The sequence below is a fragment of the Cryptomeria japonica genome, chromosome 3 (assembly GCF_030272615.1).
Source record: "Cryptomeria japonica chromosome 3, Sugi_1.0, whole genome shotgun sequence".
Lineage (NCBI taxonomy): Eukaryota > Viridiplantae > Streptophyta > Pinopsida > Cupressales > Cupressaceae > Cryptomeria > Cryptomeria japonica.
Genome location: NC_081407.1, coordinates 676,208,805 through 676,218,023, shown reverse-complemented (window position 1 = coordinate 676,218,023; position 9,219 = coordinate 676,208,805). Strand labels below are relative to the sequence as shown.

Sequence of the window (9,219 nt, the reverse complement as noted above, 5' to 3'; positions counted from 1 at the left end):
ACCAAGGTTTGATATACCTGAAGGTACAGAGGAGAGTTATTCCCAAGCTTTATCATTGACTTAATTTTCATCAATCACATTTATTTTATAGTGAGTTGGAGTACTTGGCATTAGTCGTTCCCACTTGGGTCATTCCCCTCTCATCGGCCTTAATGGCTTAGAGTTATTAGCTCCTCGGGAGGGCAGGCCCGCTAAAGATAAGCACTATTGAAAGCAAAGGATGAGTCTATCTTTCTGATCACCTAAGAAAGGTGAGAGCATACTCACCTATCATCAAAACACATAATACATGACTGTTCATTCCCTTTAGAAAAACTAAGTTTGCCTAGAAAATTTAAAGAAGACATAAAGTTTGGTTGAGTCCTCCTAGGCAACCTGCAAAATAGATGCATTAGTAGTCATGATGTGTTTTGGTGAAATGAAGCTTTGACAAGTGTAACCTTCAACAATCTTCCTACACAAAAACCAATTAGGTTGCTGAAAAACTCAAAAATAGACCAAGGTTAGCATTAGTAATAATCCAAATTAAGCATAAAACCTTGAAATGTAATCTTCTTTGAAAACCAGTAAGCATAAATTTCTTACGACAGTTCATAGTGTCGTACAACACTCTTTACCCCTTTATACGAGAGCAAAAAGTATGTCGTACAAGATGCAAAGGCTACTCGTACGAGATTTTGATTCCACTCTGGCCAGAAACGTGTTTGATGATGCTAAGAGGCCAAAAATGAGATTTTTGGCCCCACGGTGGGCGCCAAAATTTTGTGCTTTGTAAAGTGTGATACCTGCAGCTGCAACACAAAACACTCAATAGATCATTACAAGCATGGTTAGTAAATAATAAGCAAACAAGGATGAACCATGACAAAGCGACCTATCGCCTCCTAAGAGATGCGAGTGTGGATTTTCTCTCAGATCTGGATAAGCAATCCTAGTGACTTGACTACACCTAGATGGAGGATTTAAAATGATAATGATAATATGCAAGGTAGATGAGATTGATTAAGCTAGATGCAAGATCCAAGAGACTAATAAAGCTAATGATGTGCATGATTAAGCTACAAAATGAGATTGATAAAAGATTGATCTAAGATGCAATTGCCTATAATAACAATGCTCAAATGATAAACTAAGATGCAAATGTCTATAATAAAAATGCCTAAAATTAAATGAGATGGGATCCTTATTGCTCCAAAATGGGGGATATTTATAGGATTTCCAAGGCCAGGGGTGAGGTGATAGGAATCAACGGTCAAGATTGAGTCTGAAGATATCAAGGGTAAAATTGGAGGAGGTTGGAGAAGAGGTTGGAGGAAGAGACACTTGTCATCTCTATGGTGACAAGTGTCAAGGAGCTTTGCTCATAAAAGGGCAAGTGTCCAAGAGAGGAGACATATGGCCAAAGTTCCATGTGTCTCAAGAAGAAAATATCCACACCATAATCTATTCCTTCTTCTTGAGCATAACCTTTGCAAACTAGTCTTGCTTTGTTGCGAATGGCCTCACCTTTTTCATTTAGCTTGTTCCTGAAAATCCACTTAGTACCGATTACATTTTTGTCCTTTGGTCTTGGGATTAGTGTCCATGTGTCATTCTTCTTGATTTGATCAATCTCTTCTGTCATAGCATTTACCCAATCTTCACTGTTAAATGCTTCTTTCACTATTCTCAGTTCAAATTTAGAAATCAGACATGTGTTATGTCTCAGTTTGTTTCTTGTCATCACTGGATCATCTTTATCTCCTATAATCTGACTTGATGCATGATGTCTTCTGACATATTTGGCTAATATAGGCTCGGTAGGTTCTATATGATCTTCTTCATCACTCGATAGCTAGACATTATCTTCATTTTCTTCAGCAGTATTCTCGATAGTACTTCTCGGTTGAACATAAACAAATTCTTCATAATATTCTGGTTCTTTGGAATTTCCTTCATCATTTCTTTTTGTAAATTCATCAATTTTCACATTTGTACTTTCCACTATTTTGTTAGATGATTTGATCAAACATTTAAATGCCTTACTTCTAGAAGAATAACCAAGAAATGTTCCTTCTTCACTTTTCTGATCAAACTTTCCATTTCTGTCATCTTTGTGAACATAGCATCTACTTCCAAAGATTTTAAAGTAACTTACATTAGGTTTGTTGTCATACCAGATCTCATATGGTGTCTTCATAGTTCCTTTTTTCAGTTGAACTTGGTTCAGGGTGTAAACTGCAGTGTTGATTGCTTCTCTCCAAAATGTTTGAGGTACCCTCTTTTCTATCATCAAGGTTGTTGGACAATCCACAATTGATCTATTTCTTCTCTTAGCTATCCCATTTTGCTGAGGTGTTCTCGGTGCAGATACTTGCCTCTTTATACCATGATCATTGCAATATAGGTTAAATTTATCAGAAGTGAATTCTCCTCCTCTATCAGATCTAAGACATTTCAGTTGTCTTCCTATTTCATTTTCAACTCTTGCCTTGTACCATTTGAACATTTGAAAAGCTTCTGATTTTTCTTTTAAAAACATAACTGACATCATCCTTGAGTAATCATCCACAAATAATATGAAATATTTATCACCATAATAACTTTGAACTTTCATAGGACCACAAAGATCAGTGTGTACTAGATCTAAAATTCCTTTAGAAGTGTAGGACTTACTTGTAAAGCTTGATCTTGTCATCTTACCCATCTAGCATCCTCGGCACATAGCATTCTCAGGTTTTTCAAGACTCGGTAGACCTCTTACTCGGTGCTTCTTACTTACTTTGATCAGATTATCAAAATTTACATGACAAAACCTTTTATGCCATAACCAGGTATCATCTATCTTTGCATAAAGACACTTGTTCTGAGTTGAGTCAAGATGAAATGTATTACCTTTTGTTTGTGTCCCGATAGCAGCTAACTTTCCATGTTTGTCATGAACTTTGGCAATTCCTTTCTGAAATTCTATTTGGTATCCTGTATTGTTTAGCTGTGCTACACTCAACAAATTGTATTTCAATCCTTCAACCCAGTATACATCATCACATTTAGCATTGTCAAGAAGTGTTATAGATCCTTTACCTTTCACTAGACATGGTGCATCATTACCAAATCTTACATAGCCTCCATCATAGTCTTCTAATTTAACAAACTTGTGTTTATCACCTGTCATATGATGTGAGCATCCACTGTCTATGATCCAAGAATCATTATTATTTATGTGAGATATTAGGGCTTTTTCTTCATACCTTTCCTCATCAGATCCATCTTTAATAGCCGCATAAACAACTTCCTCGGTATCAGTTTCATCATATTTATCATCATTGGATTCCTCATCTGCTACTAGACATGTCTTTCTATCTCTCCTTCTAAAGTCTTGGTGTCCTTAGTATTGGTTATCTTTCTACCTGTTATCTCGGTATTCTCTCTTTTCACTAGATTCTTTGTCAGGGCAGATAGAAGCCATATGTCCTATTTTATCACAATTGAAACATTTTAAAGGTAGCTTTCCTTTATACTTACCTTTTCCTCTCGGTAACCTTCTGGCTAATAATGCTTCAAATTCTTCTTGCTTCTTGATTTCCTCATACAGTCTGTGCACTTTTTCCATGTTCATGTGAAATCTTTCACTTGCTCCATTGTGATCTCCTTCAGAGTACTTACTCATTCTATCATTGTAATCATCATATTCACCAATATGAAAAGAACTGAATGCAGATTCTACTTTATTTACCAAAGACCCACTGTTATCAAAATTACTTAACTCAAATGCATGTAGCTTACCAATAGTAGCATCCAAAGAAACTAGCATGTTAGGTACAGATCTCAATTCATTGATTGTAGAGACTTGAATAGCATAAGCTGGTAGAAGGGTTCTCAACAACTTACTTGTTATATCCTTTTCTTCAATAGTTCCACCTGCTCCTTTAATTTGATTGACAATCTCCTTTAGTCTTGTACTATATTGGGTTATGTTCTCGCCTTCATTCATCCTCATAGATTCAAGTTGTCCTCTTAGACTATCTACTTTTGCTCTTTGAACATGTTCATCACCTCCATACACAGATGTGAGCTTAGTCCACATTGCTTTTGCATCATTGTAGCCTTCTAGATCATTAAACTCTGAGTCGGTCAATGCTGATGTTATTTCAATCATAGCTTGAATATGTTCTTGCTTTGCTTTAATCTCTTCCAAGGTCATAGGGTTGGTGCTCGGTGCAATGTAATCATTCTCAGGATAATATGTTGCATATTCTCCAATTCCTGATAAATGTAGTTTCATCCTTTTCTGCCATGTGGAGAAACTTGACTTGTTTAGCTTCGGTGCATCCCTTTTATACATCTTCGGATCTTTGCCTCAAGTACCTTTAAACTTTTTCTTCCAGAGTTCTTAGCTCTGATACCAATTGTTAGTTTTGATACTTGATGTAAAGTACAGATGCCAATAGCTAACAAGATGAGAGGGGGGGGGTAAATCATACAAACTTAAACTTCCATAAAATCAACAAATTCATCCTCGGTAACTTATACTTCAGCAACTTAACCAAAAACTGTTAAACATGCAAACTTAAGAACACATAATCATAACAACACTCATAACACCAAATTTAACGTAGAAACCCAAATAGGTAAAAACCACTATGGGATTTCGAACCCACTAAGAAATATACTCTTCTAGAGTATGCTCGGTTAAAAGCAAATCATGTTAAAGATTACAAACACATTGCTAGATGTGACCCGGTTAAGGGATTTCCCTCAGATCTGTTAAGATATTCACTTTGTTAGAAGTGACCTTGTTAAAGGATTTCACACACTCACTTAGAATGTTACCTTGCTAGAGGGTTTACATATAAGACTGTTAAGTCCACTCGGTTAAGAGATTTTCTGTCACTTACAAAATAACAGTAATAAAATCTATCTGCAACTTCACATCTAAAATGCTAAAGCGGATTCTTATTTGCTCAAAACAATCTAGTCATAGGACTTATCTTGTCCCTCTGTTGGGCTCTTTACTCTGTTATTCAAACAGGTCTTCAAGCTTATGTGTTCAGTAATCACTATGTAGCATCCCTGTGCATACACTTGCCCACATACATTGTTTATCAACAATTCCTTATTTATAAACAATTGCTAACCGCTAAATCTCATTGATCACATTTCCCATGATCAATCTTAGCCATCAGATCTTCAAACTTAACTAGGTTCAATGTATCCTTTCGATCTGAAAACGTTTTACCTTACCTCGGAACTTGCATTCCCTTCTTGGAACTTGCATAAGGTTATTGCGGTTCAATCTGCGCTGTAGATCTTTCTGTCGATTTTCCTTTGCCATAGATCCTTAACAAACTTCATATGCGGCATACCAATCATTTATACATTTCTAGCTAATCATTGTCCTTTATTAAATAATGCTTTAATCCATCCCATGTGCACTGTCATAACTCGGTTGTAACTCGGTAACTACTAAACTTTACTCAGTAGACATTTCGCCTTCATTTACCGATATCAATAACCTGAGGGTTTACCAACTAGGTTCCTTGCTCAGTTGCATAGTATAATATTAACCTTATAATCAACAACATATGTAGGATATCAAAACAATCTAAACATCATGATCTCATCATTGTCTAACTTGGTAATAGTTGCCCATTGAATAAATTATTCCTCCCTTTATTCATCACATTCTTTCTGTGTCTTTTACCGACATCTTAATTCTCTTCTAATCAATCTTCTTAAGATATGGCAACATCATACTGAATCAGATATTCAATTTCTTGACATCAATGACAAAATAATGTTATAAAGATAGTTATCATCCTTCTTCAGTTATATCAATAATCTTCAACAACCTTCTCAATATCCTTATTGAATATCAACAATCTTTCTTACTGTAATGCCAACAACCTCAATCCATAACATTATGTTTCCCTCCTTGTAATGCCCAATGTCTTTGTGGATGCGAGATGTCGACGGGACGAAGTTTAGGCGGGATTAATGATTTATCAAATGACTTGCTCTTTTGTTTTTGTTTTTAAGTAATTCCCACGGTCCTCGGAATTTTGACGAACACGGGCACTTTTTTTTCAAAAAACACAAATTTCATTGCCAATTCCTTCTTCGTCGAAACCAAATGTGGAATTATCGTCGCAATAACAACGAATTCGGGCATTTTTTCAAAAAAAAATTAAATTTGGTCACAATATACCTTCTCTGTCAGAATTTTAGGCCAAATGTATTAGTGACTAATGCACCCTTACATGGCACTTGTAGGATATTCCCTATGTCACCACTAATGGATAGAAAATATTTTTTGGGATAAGTGGTGAATGTTTTTTTTATCATCCTTTGTGCAACAACAATGATGTCCCATAGTACTTTTTAAGGAAACTTTGTCATTAATGTTTCCTGTATTTTCTCTATCTCTAAAGTTGAAGCTTGCATTTATTTTTCAGCAAGTGGTATAGAACATATTTTTTTTATATTAATTTTTATTTTCTATGTATATTTTAAAACCTTGGCTACAACTAGGAATTCACATGTTATATATTTTTTCTCTTTTCCAATTTTTAATATTCATTATTCAACTTTTCATGCAATGCAATTTATCATATTAATAGTTTTTGAATGGTCATTGTCTAAATGAAACTACAAGACATGTGCACAAGAGAAGTAGAAGATACACTTTATGCCTAATCAGAAACTTAGAAGTGTTATACAACCTTATAAATATGCATACTTTGAAAAGATATTTCCTTAGAACATGACTATTCATTCTTATATTCAACTATTGTGATGATTAGTTTATCACTGAATATAGTCTTTGTTGTAATATAACAATTTGATATCGATGACAATTTTTATACTAATTTATAATTTCAAGGTCGATATTTAGAATCACTGAATTCTCTCACATCATCATTTTTATATTTACTTTATTTTTTATGTTCGAATTAATGAACACTAAGAGGGGGGCGGAGGGGTGAATCAATGTTTTGTAATTTGTTAACTTATTAACCTGATTCTTAAACCACCGGATGCATAAGAATGAAAGTGAAATGTAGAAACATAAAGCAATTAACCACACAACCATAACACCAAGATTTTTACGTGAAAACCTGGAACTTGGGAAAAAGCACGGTGGGATATGAACCCACAATATTATTATACTATGGCCTAGAGCTCACTGCTCAAATACAAAGGGGTTACAACTCGGATGAAGGTTCACTACTTTACAGGTTATTACAATTGATTACAATAATGAATGAATTGAAGTATAGCATCTGCATATGCCAAAATGTAGTTCCGGTTAGGCTCAAATTGTCTCCTGCAATTGATTTATCATTCTGCTCTATTTTCTTGCTCTGTCACACACCAGACCACCAAAAACTTTCAATCACATTCACCAAACTTGCAAATTTACTCATACAGACTTCTCTCACTCATAACACATATCAAAATGCTCATCCATATCAATCTTATATAACTGCACTAACAAAAAGAATCCTTTACCATGTCGGCTTCCAAAAACCGCATAACACGCAACCATGAAACGTGTATCACCAAGTCGTCTTAACTTGTCCACAAATCCAAATGCATACCAAAACAAGATGATGATAATAAGCTTCTCATACATCGGCCCAATCACCTCGAACACAAAACTAATCATCGAAATCAACCCTAAGATTTTGTAACACATGTTACACCAAAATAGCTCTGCTCTAACAAAATTACCGGATATCGAACTTTTAATCTTGATCATGAATCAACACCGAATATCGGGATCATGAGATAATCTGCCTCGAACCTTGAATCAACTGCCTAGATCACCACAACCAAAATTACATCACCAAAATCAAGATATGCGCATTCCACTTGTTACTGTGTTCCACCTTCCAAACTTATGCCTTATGAATAATATGTCTTCCAATAACTCAAATCTGCATACACTGGATGTCATTACCGAACTAAATTGCCATCAATGACAACCCCTAAGCATCAATCATGCATTGATCTTCACCAAAACAGTGTCTCTTGCCAACATTTTCTTGAAATCTTTCAATGATTTTTTTATTGTGTTACATTTGTATTCTTATTTTCTTTTTTATATGATTACTTGATTTAGTTTTCATCTATCTTCTATTATTCTTGTTTTTTTAATCTATATATAAAATTGATTAAATTATTTGTTTCCATTATTATTATCTTCATCTATGGGATGGCTTATGATTGGTGGCATACTAATCCATAGATACCAACTGCGTTATATTCTGCAAGATTGTTAGTAAGGTTAATGATGAATGGTTTATAGATGAGGAGAAAGTGGGGAGAGTAAGGGAATTATTTCCCTCATGCTAGAATGTTGAAAACAATGCAAAAATAATGAAATATGGAGTTTTTTCTAATGTTATTCAGGGCTCAAAAACCTTGCAAGAGCTCTATAATGGTAGCTACAATTTTTTTGGGTTAGAAGCTTATATCGTTTTTGGGAGGGTGGCCATTAGTTCTTCTAGCCTCAGAATTTCATATACTGCACTTCTAATCTACCTACCAAAATAAACTTTAATGTCGACCTGAATGAACAACGTACACATGAAATGAGCGTTCCTTCTTTCGTGTGTGTGTTAATAAGGGGTGTCTGCATTGCAGAAAACTATTTACACAAATTCAAAATTTATATCAAATGTCAATATGTCCGAGTGGTTAAGGAGACAGACTTGAAATCTGTTGGGCTTCGCCCGCGCAGGTTCGAACCCTGCTGTTGACGTCTGCTTGCAATATGTTGAAACGAAAAGAAATAATTTTCACACATTGTCCATTCCTTTGCTATGAAGATGGAATCGACAAACTTCTCTTTGAGGGTGGGTATTGCAACAATAAACTCTAGTTTTTCTTTGTTGAGGGAATTGAAGGAATTTGAAGCAGAACCAATGCTTTGTTATTGATAGCTTTTTCTATTTTTGTTTCAGAAGAGTGAGCTTTAATTGTTTCAAGATGGGTTGACCTATTTTAAAAGGCTCTATTTCTTTGAAGTCTCTAAATCTCTGTTCACCAAAAACAATCTATACGTATGCTGTGACCATGGTAGCCGAGAGATCACATTTCTTTCAGTATATCTTCAGTTTACATCACAGGCAGATGGTGTTCTGGCTTGTTATAAGTTATAACAGACCTCATAAAAAGGGTCAATTTTAAATTTCATATACTAAGCAATATATTAAGTCTATAGAATGTTAGTCA

The 9,219-nt window shown here is 34.9% G+C and overlaps 1 non-coding gene across 1 annotated transcript; it reads left to right on the top strand.

Annotated features, from left to right (window-relative positions):
- The first annotated feature begins 8,664 nt into the window (after positions 1-8,664).
- Positions 8,665-8,746, top strand: TRNAS-UGA (transfer RNA serine (anticodon UGA)). Its single transcript has one exon. It is a non-coding gene; the product is annotated as a tRNA-Ser (tRNA).
- The last annotated feature ends 473 nt before the right edge of the window (positions 8,747-9,219 follow it).